Raw genomic sequence first — 21,590 nt, 5'->3', positions numbered from 1 at the left:
GGGGTTCTGTAAACATATTCTGAGAGAATACAGAATAATAATATCTATGGTTTTACCTACAGATGTTCCTCCTCAGCTCTCACGGTGCCGAGCAAATGCAGGAGAAGTTTAAAGCTGAAGGGCACGTTGGCAGTGGATACTGAGCTCTGTGTTTTTGGTTATTAGCCGGCCTCTTCTACCTTCGGGCCAAACTAAATCCTAAAACCCGCCAATAGCACTGCCCCTTGTTAGCACAGACTTTACAACCTAAGCCCTTGTTAACCATCAATTGCAGGGAGTGTAAATGAAAGTGAAGCGTCGGCCCGTCGCCTCCTCCAGACCGGATTTAACTAAGTGTAACAGTGACCAGCTACAGATGAGAAAGTTTGGACAGAGAATTAAAGCACGCCGGGTTTTTTCTTTCTTTCTATTTAGAGGAAACGCTTCAGGAATCACTATTCTCGTATTTTTGTGCACATTTTGCCAGTGTGTGTGTGTTTTTTTAACCCTCCTCGGGGGCAGAAACACTGAAGCTTCCCCTTCGTCCAGACAGACAGACAGACAGACAGTGTGGGAGGAGAGCAGGGGAGCAGGGGAGCGAGGGGAGTGAGGGGAGCAGGGTATGTGGGCGTTAGGTTTACCAGTCTGGGGGTCCCATCTGCAGGGAGATAAATTGTTAGCTATCTATCCATCAGAGCCCCTGGCATGTTCTATCTATGGCAACACAACAGACACTTCAGAAATCCAGGCTGATCCTCACTCCTCGCCTCAGAAGGCTACTGGAGGAGGAGGAGGAGGGGGAGGAGGAGACCTGCATCTTCGAAGCTCCATAAATATCAAATACGTGGGCAGCTCTGAGGGAACCATCCAACCTCCAAATAGGAAAATAATATCTATTTCTTCGGCGTCCTCGCTCCATCGGTCCTCTCCGCCTGCCTGTTGCTCTCCGCCTGTTGTGCCTCGTCCTAAATCTAATTATCAGACCTGCAACTCATCAACTCTTCATCCTGACGACAGCGTCCAGCCCCGTGTTCGTACATCTCGTCCCTCAGGTTTCTGTCACACATCCTCTCAGTCTCAGATTCTCTTCTTGCCCTTCAGTTTTGTTGCGTAACGGCTAAAAAAAAAGAAAAGAAAAGCAGGTTGTCAGCGATATTGTGAATAGGTTGTGGGAATGCCGGTCCTGCGCAGGCAGCCAAGTGCTTTTGTCTATTTATTGAGACAAAATATACGACCCCTGGAGACCAACGTCGGCTCCGACTGTCTCCGCCCTCCATCTTCCCTCCGCCCTGTCCAGCCTCGGCAGCTGTGCACACACAGAATCACATTCGGCCGGCCAAATCCATTCTGCTCTAATTAATGAGAGAATCAGGCAGAGTACCTGAGTGTTCGCAGGGTGACTCGCAAACAGATCTGCCACAGATCCTGTAGAACTGCAGCACCACTCTCCTACATTACTTTCAGTTGTAGCAGAGGTTTGTTCTGTTGTGTCGCAGCACAAACAGCACAAACAGCTCAACAGCACAATGAAAAGCTCTTTTAGTTGTGTGATTTTACAGAAACCCACCACAGTCCTCTGCACAGTGACCACATGCTGTTTTACTTTAGTAGCCTGGTTTTCCTCCACATGTAGTGCAAATTTTAACTGAATTTACAGAAATTTGGTGAAGGGAAACGTGAATTAGTGCACGTTTCCATCCTAATATAAGACACTGAATGGATCAAGATACTCCAACAGCTGGTGGAATTAATTAGCAGTGCGTTAATGGCAGAAGAAGAAGATGCTGCGAGATGACGACAGCCAGACAAACAGCACAATTAAATCTGATTCATGCACTAATTGTGATCATTATTTTCACAGGTCTGATGTTTTCTTGTCTTTTTTCAGTAAAGCAGAAGCTTCTGTGGACGCTTGAGTCACATAATTGATTATTTATTAGCTAAATATGTTTTCATTGGACTTTGTCACATGTAGCTGTAATCGACTGCCAACACTGCAGAATGTAAAAACATTTCAGGTGTTTTTTCGGTTGTGTTCATGTGCACCTACTAGCTAACAGCGCGCTAGCATGTCTGCAATCTAAACACTTATCTTAACAAGAACACATTTTAAACCTTATTTGGGGCAAAGTCACATGATTTTTATGTCCCAGTGACCAGTTGAAAATGAGGTTGTGCCTCTTTGCTCGGTCTCTGAGAGGTTTCTGGTCTTGTAGCCCAGAATAACTGCCCGGGGTCGTTGCCAAGATGGCTGCTGAGTTTAAAGACTCTCTGAGATTTGGGTGGTGATTGAATTGTGTTAAAGCAGAACAGCTCCACCATCGAGTTTCCTCACTAAAATCAGCAAATCAGCTCGGCCCAGTTTGACTCAGAAGTGCCGGTGGAGAAACACACGCTGCTTGGTTTTGACCTTTGCTGGCGACATATTGCTGCTTTGTAAATCCGGACGGACAGTCAGTTTTTCTAACTGTGTGTGAACGAATGGCGTCCAGTTAACGCTGTCGGCGTGCTCCGGCATCAAGTCGCTCTGCAGCCGTCCTGATGGAGGAGAACAGGTGATCGTGATTCTGACAGACAGACACAAAATGTGAGAGACTGTCTGAAGGATGGAGCGACAGAATAAGGTCGGGGCAGGTGGAGGCGGCGCCGCTCAGATCACATCAGCAGCTCTCAGATTAAAGAGCAGACAGCTGCACGGACGGGTGATGGGGTGATTTAGTAGAGACGTGAAGAGGAAGACGAGGGTAGTGAGGTGAGGAAGTCGAGAGAGAACGTCCTCTATCGGATCGTAACGTGTAAATAATCTCTCCTGTCTGATAAAAGTCCAAAACATACAGAAACATGCAGCGTTTCTGATGGACAGCAGTCTGAATCTCAGCACCAACAGGTTTGTTCACTAACAAAAAGGCCATCGCGGTGATCACATTTACTTTTAAGAGATTAAAAATGGCGGATGTCTGAGTCGACGGGAAATGTGACGACAGTTTTGTACTCTGGAGTTCCTGAATAGCAGCGAGAGAATCGTGTGAATGCTGAACGCTTCATTCCTCAGAAATCAGGAGCGATTGCAGCTGACAAACCCCGCGACGTGGACTCGCTCCGACCGTTATTGGTTCCTCCAGACGTGGCGGGAAGTTCAGACTTCTGCTGAGAATTTACCGCCATGAAAAATCGATTAAACGGCCGTGGAGTCGTGGAGGGTCGTGTTGGTCCAGGCTGAGTGCTGAAGCATCAGCTGATCACCATCACGTGATGAAATGTTCCTCAAAACTTCCTCAGATGTGTTGTTGTGTCCAAAACAAAGTTATTCAGCTTCCTGTTATATAAAGCTGAGAAACCAGTGAATTTGCACACTGGAGGAGCTGGAATAACATACAAACTAGTTTCCTTTGCGATCAAACGACTAATTGTTTCAGTCCTGCTCGGTTTGCAGGTGAGAGCTCAGGATCGGCCCACTTAACCCTCAGAAGCTACAGAGACGAGATCCAACAGAACAAGCTTCTAACGAGCTGCTTTCTGATCCTGATTAGCAGCTCAGCAAACACGCAGCTGCAGACGGTTCGTGTTCAACACCTTTAACGCCAGAAATGTTTCTTTTCATCACAGCCTGAGTGTCAGAGATCAGCGGACGCAGCCGTTTTCTGAGGACTGAAGATGATAATTGCGTTTCGGTTCTTAAAATGATTCTGAATACAGGTCCGCGGTCCCGTTCATATCCAGCGTTCACGTTCCCTAACATGGGCTGGGATCGATCCAATCTCTTGTTACGCTCACTGGCAACACACAAATATGAATTACTCCTTATTTTCCTGCCGGTTAACAGTGAAGACAGCTAATTATGTCAAAGTCAACACGGCGAGGAGAAGCAGATGTTTGGCTGTGATGGAGTGATTATGTAAAAGTATTTTGGATGGAGAGAGCGGCGGATGACGAGTGCGTGCACCTCGTCACCATGTTTCTATTTCCTCCCCTTTGTTCTGTGTACGCGAGGCCTCGATAAACAGACAGACGGCGGGACAGACAGACGAGCCGATAACGGCCGTCATCAAGACGAGCGGATGGAGTCGGACGTAAACACACAGGCTGCAGCGCTCGACTTCTCCTTCTGGCAGACTTCCTTCCTCCTGATTCAGTTTTCTAGCTGCTCGTTCTCCTCAGACTTCTTCTTTGTATCTCTTCTCTGTTAACTACCTGCTGTTTGTGGAGCACAAATATTTAGCAAAGACGTGATGATCACGATTCAGCTGACAAATTCCAGAAGTTGCAGGAGCAGCTACAGGTTGTCAACTCGTTGTCGTGTCGCAGGTTTAATATCCACACAGTTTATCACAACCTGGTATGAATCAGCGCTAACCTTTGGCTAACTGTCTCTGCCTGGACCGTCCGTCCCATCCAGTCGGTGGTGGTGAAGCTGACTGGAGTTGTGAAACTTGAAGAAGTAATTTACAGTTCAGCTCTGCGTGGAGACTCTCAGTCCTGCTGTGTTTTTTAGCTCCGTCAGCTGCAGGACTCACCGCAACTTTTCAAGTTTGAACACGCTGAATGTTTCGTAGGTCTCGTGCAGAGTCGCCGGCGCCTGTAAGTATCGCTGGGGAAAGTGAGATAACTCCAGTAAGAGCGTGAGGAAGTGTATGTTTTTAATACACCAGGCAGAAGTTGTTCACACTGGACATGAACTAAAAACAGTTATTTCTGTTCTGGTTGTCGTTTGTCCCGCTGATCTCCGTCTTCGTACATAAAGAGGTCGAGACCTGGCAGACAAAACTGTTCATCAGCTGTAGAGTCTCATATTAATGAATCCTTCGTTTCTCTACATATGTATTTTTGGCCGTTTGATGCTGTGAGCCAGTAAAAAGCTGTTATTCTGTTCGTGTGTCTCCAGAGTCTCTGGTGTGTTGGAGGTGTTGGCACTCGTGTTCGCATATTGTTTGATTGCTGACAGACATTAAACAGAAATCATATTTAAAAACATCACGTCTGATCACAAAATGTTGTGTATTTTTTAATACTAACAAGCGGAGACGTGTCTGTTCTCCCTCCGTCCGTCCTCCCCGCCTCTCGTTTCCTTTCATCGCCTCTCCTCTCCTTTCTTCTCTCCTCTCTCCTCCCTCCCTCTCCGTCTCTTCCAGCCAAGTCTGCCAGCTCTCATGCAGATCTGAGCTTGGACAGATGGTCGCGAGCAAAAAGTGTTTACTTGCACACGGCTCCTAACAAAACGAGCAGATGCCTGCAGAGCCGCCGCTCCCCTCCAATCACCATGATACCGAAACAGGCCCGACAGGAGGAGGAGACGGCGTGGAACCCGACGGGAGGACGAGGGGAGATGGTTTAGTGTCTGAGCAGAGGAAGGAGCTTTTAGGCACACTTGATTGCGCGCTCACAGTCGGCGGCAAACCCGACTTCATCTGGTTTCTGTTGCCTTTTCACCTGCGTCTGTTTGTCATTTGATTTTTTATCCCCTCTGCCTCTTCTGTTTTCTGTGGCGAGATGTTTTTATGCCTCTGGGGGTCGACGAGGTCTCACAAGCGCAGCAGCTCTGCTTTCTTTCCCCCTCAGAGTCTCGGTGGGTTTTCTGTTTTCAGCTTCTCCATTTGCATGTGCAGAAATGCAAAAACACAAACCCAGTTTTTTTTCCCGAGCGTTAGGAACTAAAAGCGATGTTTTCTGTTTATAATCCATATTCTGAATTTAATTAAAGGCATCTACAAATAAACACACATTTAATGGTGAGACTTCAAAAGCACATATACAGAGAGGTTCTGATCAAAAGATGTCTAGACGTCTCGGGATAACTGAGCTCAATCTGAGTGAAGACTTCAGTATAATTAGCTAAATGGAAAGAATCCATCTTCACTGAGACGGCGCTGAAATAATAGTCAGATAAAACCTAGATACTGACGACACCAGCTCGCCCACTGGGAACGGTTTTAAATGAATCACAGAGAACAAAACAGTTCACAGATCAGAATTATTCGAGAGAGATGTGACGTTTAACACGTTCATCTGAAGGATCGGACGCTTTAGTTTCAGTCCAAGAGTCTCAGGTTGTCTCAGGTGGGGTGAAACTCTCGCACGGCACAAGATTTTTACATTTATTTAGGTGTTTATTACTTTGAGCTTGATGTTCAGTTCAACAGATATCCAGTTTCTAATAAAGTCAGAGATTGTTTATTCCCAACTGAGGACAAATAATCAGCTATCGGCTTCATCCTGCTTCAGACTAGAACTATTATTTATCTGCTGTTGGTCGAACTTTGATTTGATCTCATCGTGTTTATTTCCCGTCTGAAACTTTCACTTAATGTCAAAGGTTTGAGTGACACAACAGTCTGGGATGTGCTAATGTTTAGCAGGTTAGCATGCAAGTGTAGCTGAGGCTGAAGTCCAGAGTCAGCAGGAGGATTCAGCCTCTGGGGACCATGAACGTCTGCAGCAGACGTCATGTCAGTGAAATCCATCCAGATGTTGTGCTGCCAGGTGGACTGATCAGCATCTGTAATGTCACGCCTGTCGTGTAGCTCCGGGAAACAAAACTGGACAGTCGGATGTTCTCTGACCCCCTCGTGGCTCGAGAGTTTCTGCTTTAACTGAATTATATTTTTATTAGTTTCCTGCCGAACAGCTGCGAGCGTGCCGACGCGTCGCGGTGCAGCGAGTGAGAGTTCGTCCTGCTGAACAATACCAGACAACATCTACGTCTCTCTCTGTCCCCACATCTTAATCCACCCTCACAGACAACCACGTGCCCAGCTCCCAGCATGCTTTGCTGCAGCGATCCCAACCGGTTCCTCTCTGTAATCATGTTGATTGGCACCCGCGGCAGCAGCTTTTGATTAACGCTACAAATCCTCATTAGCGATGCAGAAGTAGCTCGTTCAAAACGCAAACATTCAAATTCAATCGTGAGTCGAACATGAACCCCCCCCCCCCTCCTCCTCCTCCTCCTCCTCCTCCTCCTCCTCCTCCTCCTCCTCCACCACCATCACTACACACCACCACCCCACCAATTACTCCAATCTGAATGCTGGTGTGGGACTCCACATGGAAGTGGCTTTAATGAACCGCTAAAAATAGATGTAATTTTTTGGTTTGGCGAGGAGGATTAATGTGCTGCGGGGAGCAGCGAGTGAGAGCGTCCTTGAGAAAATGACCACATGTACAAGTTTATAAAGATGCTTACAGGGCGGATCGAACAGTTTATAGATTACTGTGTCTGCTCTTTGCTCCGTTATCGATATTTGACTCAGAAGCTTCACGATGGACTTGAAATCTGTTTGGCAGCTTCTCATCCATCGACGGACTCTGGTCTGAGGGATTCTGATCAGGTGTTCTGTTGTCAACTGATCCAGTTTCTCTCTGCAGCACATCATCAGGACTGCAGGCCATTTAAACCACAGTAATAATCACATCAAATTAGCCTTTCAGAAGCAGAGTTAGCTGATTCTTCTCCGTGTTGTTGCCTTGAGAAGAACCTTGTGGCGATCCAATTCCCTCCGCGCGCCTCATTTGCAGACTTTGTACAGAATATTCATTAGCAGCCGTAAATATCTTCTCACTGAATATTCATGACTGCAGGGAAAAACACAAAGCAGGGAAAAAAGAAAGACAAGACAAAACATGAACCGACTAAAGGTATACGTCTATTTTCCTCCTCAGTTCTCCCGGGCATGATTTACATCTGCTGCTTAATGCACAGCCCGGCGTTTTATCCTCCACTGTCATGTTGGTGTCTGTTCTGCTTCTCTGAGACTCTTCAGGCTCTGACAGCAGAAAATCCACGAATCGAGGTTGATCCGACCAAAAAATCCATCAGAGTTTCTCTGAGATCAGAGCATCACTCCCTGAGAAATGAACGAAAATGTTAAAACAATCTCACAGTGTCGTTTTCATCCTGATCTGCACCTCGTCCTCCGTTCAAGTATCATAGAAATCTCTTCTATAGTTTTTATGTGATCCTGCTGACAGACAAAACTAACAGAGAGACAAACGGACACACGGGTGAAAACACTAAGCTCCCTGTCGGAGGTGAGAGTCAGGAAGTGAAGCCTTCAAGACGCTTTTTGTCCGAGAAGAAGCAAATCTAAAGTCTCCGATTCTTTTTACAATTATTTGAATTATTATTTATCGCTCGTCACAAATTCCCAGAGCTTAATGTCCCAACAGTCCAAAACTCACAAAGACACTTTTTACTTTATTTACCGACATGAATGACAAATAAAAGCAGCAAGTCGTCATATTAAGAAGCTGGAAGCAGAAATGTTTTGACCAAACAGAAACGGATCATAAAGATGGGCGACAGCTACATGAAGAGCAGAATTACTGTGTTTTGTTTGTGAAATCCATCTTTGAATCAGAAGAAGAAGAAGAGAGCTGACTATATGTGAAGATCTGACCACAGTAGATCCACCGGGCCTGTTTGGACCCACAACATGTCGTATATTAGATCAGCTGATGAGGGTTTTTCTGTTTTGGTCGGTTCTGAACGTCTCAAGCGTTGCACTCAATTTCTGGCTCTTTTTAAATGAATTTAAACTGTCTGACTGAACAGAGCGACGTGTCCGGATCATCTGTAAACGTACAGTACGCAGCAGAGTTGTTTGTTACCGGGCCGAGCGGGTCTCCGTATCAATCCTCCCCGAGCTGCTGTTGTCAATTAGGCGAGCAGAAAGTGCTGAGCGCAGGTCTGGAGGAGGGAGGTATCAAAACAACAGGCTGTAATGAGAACCCTCTCCACGGGACCGCCGGCCAATCAGAGCGCTCCCTGAGCAGATAGCAAGATGATGTCAACCAGTCTGGTCCTCCGCCGAGACGCTGAGGCCCGGATTAATAACGTACCTGTTTACCGTGATGAAGCGGATCCGGTTCTGTGCATCGGGCCCGTCGCAGTCGGCTTCATCAACAACTCAGAGGAAATAAACCAGCACAAGACACGAGAATATACCACAGTGCATCCCTCTGACTAATCCTGTTAGTATAAGTCATAAATTAGACACGTGTGCAGCTTTTATTTGTGATTAACTCAACACATCCTCCTTAAAAATCTCATCCAGTGCAGCTCTAAAAGAAACCAGAAGACTGAACGAAGCGCTCGTCCTTCTCTCGTCTCGCTTCGATTTTCTTTGACCTTCACTTTTTAAACTCGGCTGCGCAGGAGAACTGGACTGATTCAGTCTGAGAGCTCGTGCCTCAAATGTAAACTCTGTTTCCGTCGTGACACTGAGTGAGATGTAAAAGTGTAGTTTCAGAGGCTTCTGTGTGTGTGTGTGTGTGTGTGTGTGTGTGTGACTTCCTGTAAGTGAGGAGGGAGTTGCTGCATCACTTTGAACAATCACTCTGCACTCGACGCTCGTGCTTCACGACTAATTGCTCGGTAAATAACGTGAACCCAAACAGAGGCAGCTGGGAGTCGAGTGCGCTCATTAGGATGAGTGGCGTCGCCGAACGAGGCGAACAAACACAACCTGTGATTACCTGAATCAACACGCCGGCGCTCCAATCAGAACCCAAACCAGAACTCATTTACATCTGGACGTTTTTTTATAAGGTGTTGTGTTTATATTGTCACCCAGAAGAGAGAATACTTCTTAATCGTTTCGTCTCCGTGATGAGTCCAATGCAACGTGAAATACCTTTTTCCCAAACGTTCACTGTGTTAAAGAAGCAGACAGAAGATGGTCAATTCATTTTTTTAAAGAAATGACTCGTTTCACACTCTGAATTTGATCAGTTTGGTCTGATAACATGTGTAAAGTGTAGAAGAGCTGCACGATTACATGATTTTATTCCGGTCTCCAGTGCGCCGCCTGCTGTAGTTTACACCCAGGTAGTCAAACGTTTTTGGCTTCCTGCTCATTCGTCACAGGAAGGAGCCGGGCCCGGATCAGAATAATTATGAGTCCAGGCTGGATGAGAAGCTGCACTAAAAGAGGTTAAAATAATCCTGCATGACATATTGAAAAATGCTTCACCGTCTGGTTTTCAGTAACGTGGCCGTCACTGTTGTGAGCAGCAGCTGAAGCGGCTCCGGTGCCGGTGCTGTAATAGAGACACTGAGCTCCACTAATGGACCAGTCAGAACTGCCAAGCAGACGAGATCGTCGTGGTGTCGTCTCCACCTCAGAGCCCCACGGTGGATCTCCCACCGGCTGACAGGACCAACAGGACCCACAGCAGGGAGCTGAGGAGGAGGAGGAGGAGGAGGAGGAGCTCACACAGGAGAGTGATGACTGATGTTTGGAACAGATATTTATTTATTTGGTTCACAAAAAAGTATTTTTCAGTTCTGTATTGTTTGTTGTTTTGCAGCTACAGACCTCAGCAGATTCCTCTAATGTGTGAACTTACCTGGTGATAGAAGAGATTCTGATTCTGATTCAGAAACGAAATTCAGCTTTTACTCGTGACATCATGTGGTTGTTGTGGACGTTAAGATCAGACGCTGCATCAGAGCCAAAGTAAAAAAAATACAACTGATAGGATGATTGAAAAGACGCAGATTATTGGCCCAATAAGAGCCGCTGGAGGACATGAGAAAATACTCAACATATTATATCATTTTACGGTAAATTACAAACTCTGAACTACCTACAAAACTGCTTTTGTCTCTGTTGTTTGGCCTGTCACTGATTGTAAAGATGAGACGTGATAAAACCCCTCAAAGACCAATTTTGACTTGGTGGGAACTTGAGAGGATCAGAGTTGTTGTTGACACTCAGCAGCCTCCGGTCTCGTCCTGAGAGCGTCTGACTGCAGCAGTCCGTCCTCTCTGGTTAAATGAAGGTTACACATCAGTCTGAATTATCACCTCGACTCTTCATAAACCGCCGACACGTTCGCTGTTGTGTTGTAAACAATATGGTGCCCGAGTCCTGAGAGTCCTCCCGTCCTCCTCCAGAACACAATGTCCCTGATAACGCCTCGCCGCAGACGCTCAGGTAGGAGCGCTCTGATCATTAATTGATGACACGGCGGCCCGGCTTCCTGTTTGGGGCGGCGTGTGTGAGTCTCTGCGGTCGTTGTCTGGAAAACAATTCATGCAGAAAGTGGAAAGTGGAGTGATGAGGCTCACCGACGGAGTCCAAACAAGCCAGCCTTTCACCGCAGTGTCAAAACAAGGTCATGTGGACGGAGCTCATGAAGCGAACGTTCCCACGCAAACAAGGCGAGGAGCTGCAGAGCGCCCGGCCGCCCGGGGATGAATGATTTATCTGCTGACGGGGAAGCATGCAGGCGGCTAATGGAGCTGGATGTACAGCTGTGGAGGGAGGAGGGAAGCCGAGACGGAAGGAGAGAATCGCTTCTTCTTCTTTTGTCATGTGTGGATAACAGGCCAGACAGCTGACGTGTGTGTGTGTGTGTGTGTGTGTGTGTGTGAAAATAAAGACAATAAATCAGGATCAGTTTTTATAATCGCTTCCTCAGTTTTTTTGATAAACTTAAAGCTTCTCCAGTGATTTAATTTTTTGCTGTTTTCTGATATTTTCTCAACAAACTTTTATCTGGAGATTGATTATGACAGTAATTATTAGCTGCAGCTGCTAGTTGGATATAATTACGTGTAAAGAGACTGAAATGGAAACATCTGTTGGCTAAAACATGCAGATGCTCACCTTTCAGCCAGTGAGCAGCGCTTCTGTTGGCCGGGATGATCCTCAGATTTCGTCTTAATGACTCTGATCCTCCGATCTTTGACCTGCAGGTCAGACTTTTCCAGTTAATGACAGAATAAACATGAAACTAATGAACACACCATCTTGGCTTTGGGAAGAACCCAAGGCACCTGTTAGCATTAGCATGTTGTTTTGCAGATCGGACTTGAAAGAGGCCAAAGTGTTTTAATCAAAGTGTTTTTTTTCTTTTCATCATGAACACGCTGGACAAACCGTGAACTGTTGGAAGCTGCAGGTCATGAACACTTCAGACGACGTCCAGAAGACGTTCAGCTTGTTTTGATCTGCAGCGTTCTGGATGAGACTCATTGTTCTTTCTGGAACTGATACTGAGGAGTGACGCGTCTCGTCTTCTTTCTGATCTGACGAGCACCATTTTCAATTTTCACCACTTGAACGGAGACGGATTGAAAAGTTTTAACGAGCTGGTGTCGTTAACTTCGACCCGACCAGAGAATCTCACCTGCAGAAGGGTGAAAATTAGCTTCCATTCACTCGAGACTACTGCAGAGTTAATTATTTTGTCTGTTTTATACATTCACATTAAAAGAAAAGACAGATCTTAGTGAGACGGGCGAGTTTTTGCTTCCAGTGTGAAAGCAGATCTGATATGAACTCAGATGAGTTCTTCTGGAGCATAACTGACCTGCAGCGAATGTTTTTATGCTGATCTGAGTTTTCATCTGAGGCTGGAGACGACTGACTTCCAGTCTCTCTTACACTTGGACTTGCTTGAGGCTCTTGAAAACGTTTCAACTCTCGTGCGACGGGTTTCTTCAGTTTGATTTCCGTCCGAGGTGCCGGTGACCCAAACGAGATCTCAGTGACTCTCAAGGTGTTAACGACCCCACAGAGGTGACGCTGCTCGGATCTTCCCGCTAATCCATCAGTGCTGAAGATGGATGAGAAAGTGAAGAAGTTGAGTTTAGCTACCTGTCATGTTCTGCTCAGTGTCGTTGTCTCTGGAGCCTCTTCATCGGGAACATTTAGAGTTTTCTGAATGAAAGAAAAAGAAAACAGAGCCGGAGTCACAGCGACAGACACGTCCAAGTAAAAACACATGTTTCAACCACAAAGTTTGACTGACGGCTCGACTGACTGTGATCTCATGGAAACACGGAGCAGAAACGGCAGCGAGCACTTAGCAACAGCGATGACGAAATAACAAAACAACACAACTCTGCTGGATAAAAACTGCAGACACACACGCAGCTGCGGGGAGCGGAGGTTCTCTAACCTTTGTTCTCAAGGGCGCCGCTGACAGCATCGGCCATGAGTGATGGAGGGGGGAGCAGAGCAGCAGGGACATGGAGGAGGAGGAGGAGGAGGAGGATGGAGGAGGAGGAGGAGGAGGAGGAGGAGGATGGAGGGAGGGAGTCAGCCAGGCCGGCTGGACCGACTCTGGACAGTCACACTGCAGCTCAATGAGCCAACGCTTCCTGGATGAACTTCCATCTGCTCGCCACTCCGTCACCTGTGATCACACGCTGAGCTGCAGAGGATGGACTCAGCTCAGCATGTGTACAGTGGACGACAGGCAGGACGGACTGATGACAGTTTGAAGAAAACAGCACCGCTATCATGCTAACAGGGGGATAGCTACGTTTAGCAACAAAGCTTCCATGTGCTGTGTCTCAGTTCAGGTCTGCATCCTTCAGAGGAGCATTTGAAGGACAATTACGTCACTACGCCACGTGAAGCCTCCTCCAGAAACTAGACCGTATCCATGAGGTCCAGTTCCAAGCAACACACTCCTCTGGCCATCTTCTTCTTTTCTATACAGCGTCGTAAAATAGATAAAGCTTTTATTGGACAAACAGAACAGCCGCTGTTGGACCTGATATTGATACTGACCATCAGAACAAAAGAGAAGAAATTATCCTGAAGCTCAAAAACTAAAATGTCGCCTGTTTGTTCGTTAAATGCTCTAAATACGAGTGTCGTGAGCTTGTTTACAGACAGATTTTTTTTATCCCAAACAGGCTTTTTTCTGATGACACGAAGGTTAAACTGGTCAGAAAACAGAATCTGAGAACAGTGAATATAATGTAAATAAAGCAGTTGGGGTTGATTATCATCACTGAGCACAGAGCCGCTGCTGAATGTTTCTGGACGTGGACATTTGGAGGCACTTCAGTCGTATTAAGAGTGCAAGCTGATAACTTTGGATCCGTCATCTGAGACAAGAATGAGTTAATCTCAATAATGTGAACACACTGATGTCGCTGCCAGCATCCACACAAACATGGAGATCCGTTTGTTTCCACTGTAACAGCGCCTGCAGTCGATCCGCTCGTTTGTTTCTGACCCGGTTCAGCACCTTCCCCGTCTGCTGCAACTGATATAAACTCCAGGTGAGAGAAATAAATGAGATAACACTTTTTTTTCCGTGACCTCATCTTCGTCTCATCTGTAAAAAATATAAAACTCTCATTATTGTTATTCGGCAGCACCTGAGCTTTGTGCTGCGGCGGCACATAAACCACTGAATCCTCTCTGAATTATTGGCGACACCACTGACCAGTGGAGAAATAATGGGCCGCGCTGTACTGGCAGCGTTTTTCCAGGCCATGAGGTTGGCAATAATGCAGCAGGCAGACGGAACCGGCTGCTGACTGAAGCTCAAAATGGGTTTGGCTAACAGAGACGGCTTTGAAAAGGTAAAACAAAGCAGGCGATCATGAAAGATATGAACGATTTGTTCCGGGAGTAAAGTGAGTTATGGTGCAAAACATTAGGTACAGATGATAAAGCTGATTGGTGCAGTGAAGCCTCGTGGAGAAATAAAAAAAAGATTTAATAAGCAGAACTTTTTGCCTTTTTAGCAGAAGTTGTATAAAATGCTCCGTTTACCTGACCGGGCCCGGTTCAGTTCTGCTGGGCTCTGAGGGAGGTGATGTTCTGTTCTGGAGACAAACGGACTCGGACAGAATCAGATCCACGAACAGATCTCAGGTTTTATCTCAGCTCAGTTCTGATGTGTCTGTTGACCTACATTAGCAAACAAGACCGGCCGGCTATTTCTGGTGCAGCTATAATAACTCTTCATAAAGAAGTTAGCAGGTCGGATCAGAACTGGGGCCCGCTGATGACTTCATCTCAAGAAAATTAGCATCTGAATCAATTAGCTTGTAGCCACATTGAGGCTAATGTAGGTGTATTAACGGCACCATCGTCATATTACAGATAATAATCTTAAGACACGAGGCGTACGTGCTCATTCCGCTCTTCCACTTCCTTTTAGCTGCTTTAAATCGGGCTCCATAATGTGTTGTGACTGATTTATCAGTGATGAATCTGTGTTGTACAGTGAAACATGAAAAACTAGCTTGTTTTTTGAAATTACAGCATTTTGGTATTGTGAATCACAACGTCCAGGTTCGTCAAGATGTAAGAAAAACCTCCCCGAATGACTCTTTTATTTTCTTCTCTAAGGAGGGCGTGTTTTCACCTGGGACTGTTTGTGGTCGTTGGTTTTTTGGTTGGTTACTGAACAGATTTCCTCTAAACACAGACGGAGGACGAGTCTCGGCCCAAACCAGGATTATCTCACCAGGGGACGCATCCAGAAACTTGTTCTCACGTTCTTAAACACTGTGAGTTAAAAGCATTTTTGTCTTGATGGATCTTGATGGAAAAATCTGGTGTATTAAGTTATTTATGAGTGATTACAGAATGAAACTGTAAAGGTATAAAGGTTGAAGGTTAATTTAAGCTCGCAGGGTTGCTAGAAAACGCTTGAAGGTTTGTTCTTTTTGAGGCGAGATGCGATTGATTGTACAAACAGGGAGGATTTTAGTTTGTGTCCATGGTTGTTGGATCGTGGAGCATCATTTTCTGATCCGCTGCAGGAAGCAAAGACTCCGGCGCTGTTAGACGATACGACACTGACATGATGCAACACCACCTCCAGCATGTTCCTAGTTTCTACTGTAACTTCCTCTAATGAACAGCCAGCTTCTTCATATTTTACATCATCCTTTTAATCACTGCCTCCCAGTGGAAAGAGTCAAACTGTGAGAAAACTCCTCATAACTAGTGTCTAACAATAATATCTGGATTCATAAAACCAGCCTCCCCTCTTATGAAATCTCTCTGGAGCAGGTGTTTGTCTTTGTCTGAGGCTTCGGTGTCTTTCTCAATGTGCCTTTCATTTTATAAAAAGTAAACAGCTTTTTAATACTCTGAGAAACCTGGCTGCACATCCACCGTCTGTCCTCGTTGACAGATTTATCCTCTAACGAGTGACGAGAACTGAAGCCGCCTCCTCCGACGACGCCGACTCCCTGGCTGTTTTTGATCGATGCACATCGATGCTGAGACTTTCACACCGGCTCCCACGTATCGACCAATTAGCCTCGTTTATTATCACGCCGGAGGGTTCGTCTCGTAGCAACAGATTCAACAACACAGAACAGCTGAGTGGAACCTCTGCTGGATCTTGTTGCATCATCGTCATCATCTGGCAGCGCGATCCAATCGAGCCTGAAACACCTGAAGCAGGTGCTGCTGTGATCCTGACAGGAACAGACACGACGCAGCACACAGACGTCCAACGTCTGTCAGCAGAACAAAGCTAATTAGAGAGATGATGCCAAACTTTGAGTTGCTCAGCAACGAGGATGATGAAGCTCATCTCGGGCCCTCTGAGGTCTCCGACGAGTGACCCTCACAGCTGAGAACAGAGCAGCTGTGAGGGTCAACACAAGACAAGGAGAGGAAGAGAAGAAGAAGAAACAAAAGAAGAAGAAAATCCCCCTCCTGGTCTTTTTAATCTGCACCTTGTTGTCTCAGATCAGGCGCCAGGTGTTCAACCTGCTCTGCAGTCACATTCTCTCTTCTTCCCTTTGTCTTCCTCGTCTCTTTCAATCTCACTCAGGCTCGCTCACCCACACCCTATCATTGTCTCACACACACACCTGAACACACACATGAACACACACCAACACACACATGTTCACCTGTCAAACCTGGAGACGCTGAGATAACCGCAAGATGAACATTTCAAACCTTGAGCTTACAATTTGTGCAAGAGACAAACCATGCAAACACACATCTGTACACCAAAAATACACACAAAAAGGACAAATACACACACAGGTGCTCTCACACACACACACACACACACAGGTGGGCTGCAGCACGGCTCCCACCCTGTAATTAAATTCTGTGTCTCCCACCTGTGTTACAGAAGCAGATCTGACTCGAGGTAATTACAGGGCTGCAATGGAACAAAACAACAGAGGGGGTGCGCACACACGCACACACACACACACACATGCGCGCGCACACACACACACACACACAAACGTACACACAAAACCACCAAAGCCTCATATGAAGAACCACAAAAGAAGAAAAATGTCCATGTAAAGATGTAGATACACACCTGCTACAGAGCCACACACACACACACACAGACACACACACACACACACACACACACACACAGACACACACACACACAGACACACACAGGGCAGCTTTACATGAACACAACAGGAGGGTGACATCATGCTGCTCTGTGTTTCCCATCAGGGTCTCACTGTAAATCGTCCGTCTCGGCGTCCTGCAGCTGACGTCCTGTTTGCATCCTGATGGTGTTTCTGATCCGTTCATCACATTTAACATAAACACTTTAACGTACACATAAATGCACAACAACACTCGATCTGCATCTCAGTCTGGTTTTCCTGCTTCTTCTGTAAACCTCAGACATGTTCCAACTTTTCATTTCTTTGAGCTTGAAATCTTCCACTTGATTTCCTGACAGCGCTTGTTTCTGCTCGGTGAAGCTTTGGCCCCACAAACCACTTGTTTTAGATTTAAATACCTGTTTTTTTGTGACCACAAACATGACTGGAAATCATCTCCTCTAAAAATATCCAGTCGGTTTCACACTGAGAAATGTTGAAGCGAAGGCTCGAACTGTAATCACTGTGTGTGTTCGTCCATCCTCTGACATGACGGCCGACTGTGGACATGATATGAAACTCATTGTAGAAATGTCAAAACGTATGACTGTGACATCGTATGATTGTGAACGTATCTGAGGTTTACAGATTTGGAGAAGAAGAAGAAAAGGAGAATAAGTCGAGGATTACAAGAACAACAGGGACAGAAAGAGAAGAGCCGAGGATTTACTGATCGTGCTACAGAGAGTTAGCTAGCTCGCTAACGCAAACACACGTCTGAACTACAAGCAGACGTTTTGCTCTCCCACGCCGACGTCCTGCAAGCTGCTCGGATGTCTTAACGCCTTTTTAACCTGTTACTAAAACAGGTCTCTGAGTTTTCACACTGAATCTGTTTCGTATAAAAGCTGCTGTGTTTGCACCTGTTGGCTCCGTTTGTTTGGGTCTGAATTGTTCTGGTAGAAGCACTGAATCATAGTTACTTTACTTCACCTGATATCTTTTTCTTTTCTCCTCACAGGTCGCTGCACAGTTCCTCCTCACCCTCCTCACCCTCCTCACCATCCTCACCCTCCTCACCTTCCTCACCCTCCTCACCATCCTCACCTTACTCACCTTCCTCACCCTCCTCACCATCCTCACCCTCCTCACCATCCTCACCTTCCTCACCTTCCTCACCCTCCTCACCTTCCTCACCCTCCCCACCCTCCTCACCTTCCTCACCCTCCTCACCTTCCTCACCCTCCTCACCTTCCTCACCTTCCTCACCATCCTCACCCTCCTCACCCTCCTCACCATCCTCACCTTCCTCTCCCTCCTCACCTTCCTCACCCTCCTCACCTTCCTCACCCTCCTCACCCTCCTCACCTTCCTCACCATCCTCACCCTCCTCACCATCCTCACCCTCCTCACCTTCCTCACCCTCCTCACCTCAGAAGACGGCGAATCTCGTTTTTATTCTCACAGTTCATTTAAAACACAAGAGTCGCACCTTTAATTAAAAGGTGACTGTGTTACAATCATCACCAACACCTCCTCTTTAATATTTCATGCAGCCTCCTGCGGTCTGAAACAGAACCTCTTCAGGTTCTGAGGTCAGCGCTTGTCGTCCGTGACGTAACCTTTATTCTGCAGTCTTCGGATGATTGTCCCACAACATCACAGATCCAGCACCAGACTTTCTGTCTTCGCCAAACCCAGCTTTGATGTCTGTTGGTCTCATCTGACCCATATAACTCGGTCCAAACGGACCTCTGACCAGCAGAGGCTTCCCTCTCTAACAACTGCTGGTGTTGTTGTTGGTGTCTGATGGAAGTTTTCTGACACCGAGACTCGACTGACCTGAAGACGTCTCCTGCTGTGATCCCTGGAGATTAATTTGCCGGTTGAAAAATCCTCCTCAGCGCAAGAAAACTGAGAAATGCTGAATTTCAGATTTTAAAATGTGCGTATTGTTACTTCTAAGTGCAAAAATCTGAGCATGATAAACAGCTTCTGTGTTCATATTCACTGCGAGTGCATCTGCAGGTTAATATGTTCAAACGTATGATTACAGGTTTCGGATGAAGGCGACTCGTGAGCATCGATTCTGTGATTTGTAGGTTGTTAATAACACGTTACAAACTTTATTTCAGCTCATGTTTTTTGGAGCTGCTGAACTTTTTGAAATATCTTCAATTAAGGCTGTTGAAACAGCAGCTGTATGTAACCGAGATGTCTAAATAAAACCTCCGCTCTCGGCCCACTATGGTCCGGTTTTAACTCGATGTCTAGACGTCTTCGTGCCTGCAAATCACCAAATCGATGTTTACTCAATGCACAAATTAGATCCCAAGTTTCACTGACTCTGCTTCACGCTGTGCTCAGCTTGGCTCGCTCACACACTCTCAGATATGTTTAGACTCGTTGGACTCGTCTCTGACTGCGTACGAGTCACACACGTGCATGTGTTAGTCCACACGTGAGCTGTGAGAAAGATGAACGCTCACAGACGACCGACACATGAGCACATTTGCATTTATACAGATGCGTGTGTGTGTGTGTGTGTGTGTGATGGCTGTCATGGGAGTTGTGTCCACAGACGGCGGTGCAGTTATTCCTTAATGAATTCAATTACAGAGATGGGACCATACATCAACACACGGCTCCGCGCCCGGCACCAAACTCATCTGTGGCCGCAGAGAAACAATTTGGATCGTCCCGCTCGTCCTCCCTGTGTTTACCGAGTTGCGCGCCGAGCCAAGAAACGTCCAGGATTTATGTTTGTGAAGCGAGGGACGACAGGAGCTCGGCGCTCCGCGGCGGCGGATTCAGCTTCGGCCGCGGAGCCAAGAGGCTGGACGGCTCCCGAGCCAAGACTAATTTCTTCATTTTGTACGCCGTTCAGACTGATTCGGTTCAGCTCCCTCTGTACAGGACGGTTTTCAGAGTCACGCCGTGGCTTTTTCCCCAGCTACATTTTCTGAGAAGATGCAAACGCTGTCAGCAGCGGCCAGGGCCAGTTCCACATTATGCCTCTCTATTTTCTGTAAGTGCTGCAGTGGTGGTGGCCGTCTCTCGCTCAGATACGACTGCCAAACTGACATATTGTCACACAAAATGACCAAACTGTAACTTTCCAGAGCAAACTGCAGAAACTCACGGCTGCTGTCGCTGAAAGCGGAGACATCTGAGCTGCTGGGGGAAAGTTTCATCTAAAGAATACCAAAGATTTAATGAGTACGAGAAGTCGACAGGAGACGACACGAGCCCCAAACTCAACAACCCCGACTGACCTTCTCGACTTCAGCAGCTTCCCTTTTTCAAACAGCTTCATAAATCCTGACGCGGTGGATGATTTTCCCTCTGCATCTCACACTCTATATATAAAACCTATCTTGACTTTGACTCTCCCTGAAAGACAGTAGGTAAATAAAACAGATGCGGTCCATCAGCCGTGACGAGGGATAAAGAAGTTTCTGCTGCGATAACTTTGAGAGTACGAGCAGAGAGATGAGACGGAGTTCATCCTGATCCGAGCATAAAGTTGTAGCTCATTATTAAATAGCTAATAATTAACCAAGCTGGCGGTTCTACACGGGAACACGCCCAAAGAGAAAAGGTGCATCGTATTCAGATCGTTCCCGTTCTGCAGATTGTTTATGAAAACTGCAGCGACGGAGTTTCCACTCGCTGAAAGTCGGAGATAAATTGGCGCTCGCTCCACATCGAGCAGGCTGATGTTTGTAACCTTGTGATTGAGACGTTTTAATCAGCACAAAAACAACTCGGGTCGCCGACGAGGATCGGAGCACAAACAGTCTTCCTGATCACGACTTTGAGAATCCTGATTACAAGACCGAAAGTAATCTGATGAGTTTGAAAGTGTGGATGAAGTGTGAGTCGCAGAGACTAATGGCAGAGACGTTATCTGCTCGACTGAAGCGCCGCACAGTCGATCAGAGTGACGGGACATGATGAGAAAGTTTTACTCTCGGGTCTATTTTAAACCTGATGTCTGTTCTGTCCTTCAGAGGCTCCCACCGCTGCTCCGCTACTGTCTGTGCAGGAACACCTCGACAGGCCACCTATCAGGGGGATTCGTCCGCAGGAATCTGTCACCGGGGGGCCGCACGAATACCTCCACGTATTTATTACACAACGGACTCCGTCGCCTGCAGTGGAGGGAAGGTTAGCGAGGAGCCCGACTACAAAACAGAGCGAGGGGGTGAAAGAATCCCTCTGAGCGAAGGTCCCGGGAAATAATTGGGGTGAGGACGCCGACTGGGAGAGGAGGAGGAGGAGGAGGAGGAGGAGGAAGAGGAGGAAGAGGAGGAGGAAGAGGAGGAGGAGGAGGAAGAGGAGGAGGAGGGGGAAGAGGAGGAGGAGGAGGAGGAAGGGGAGGAGGAGGAGGAAGAGGAGGAGGAGGGGGAAGAGAGGAGGAGGAGGAGGAGGGGGAGGAGGAGGGGGAGGAAGAGGAGGAGGAGGAGGAAGAGGAGGAGAGGGGGAGGAGGAGGGGGGAGGAGGACGGGAGGAGGAGGAGGGGAGG

The 21,590-nt window shown here is 46.9% G+C and overlaps 1 long non-coding RNA gene across 1 annotated transcript in view; it reads left to right on the top strand.

The window, feature by feature from the left end:
- LOC119034413 overlaps window positions 1-21,590 on the top strand; it is a 37,880-nt gene that overhangs the window by 8,409 nt on the left and 7,881 nt on the right. Inside the window, exon 3 of the long non-coding RNA XR_005079560.1 lies at window positions 15,163-15,244. This is a non-coding gene — a long non-coding RNA (uncharacterized LOC119034413). The remainder of the gene's footprint in view (window positions 1-15,162; window positions 15,245-21,590) is intronic.

The sequence above is a fragment of the Acanthopagrus latus genome, chromosome 16 (genome assembly GCF_904848185.1).
Source record: "Acanthopagrus latus isolate v.2019 chromosome 16, fAcaLat1.1, whole genome shotgun sequence".
In the NCBI taxonomy this organism is placed as follows: Eukaryota; Metazoa; Chordata; class Actinopteri; order Spariformes; family Sparidae; genus Acanthopagrus; species Acanthopagrus latus.
This window is presented reverse-complemented; position numbering and strand designations above follow the sequence as displayed.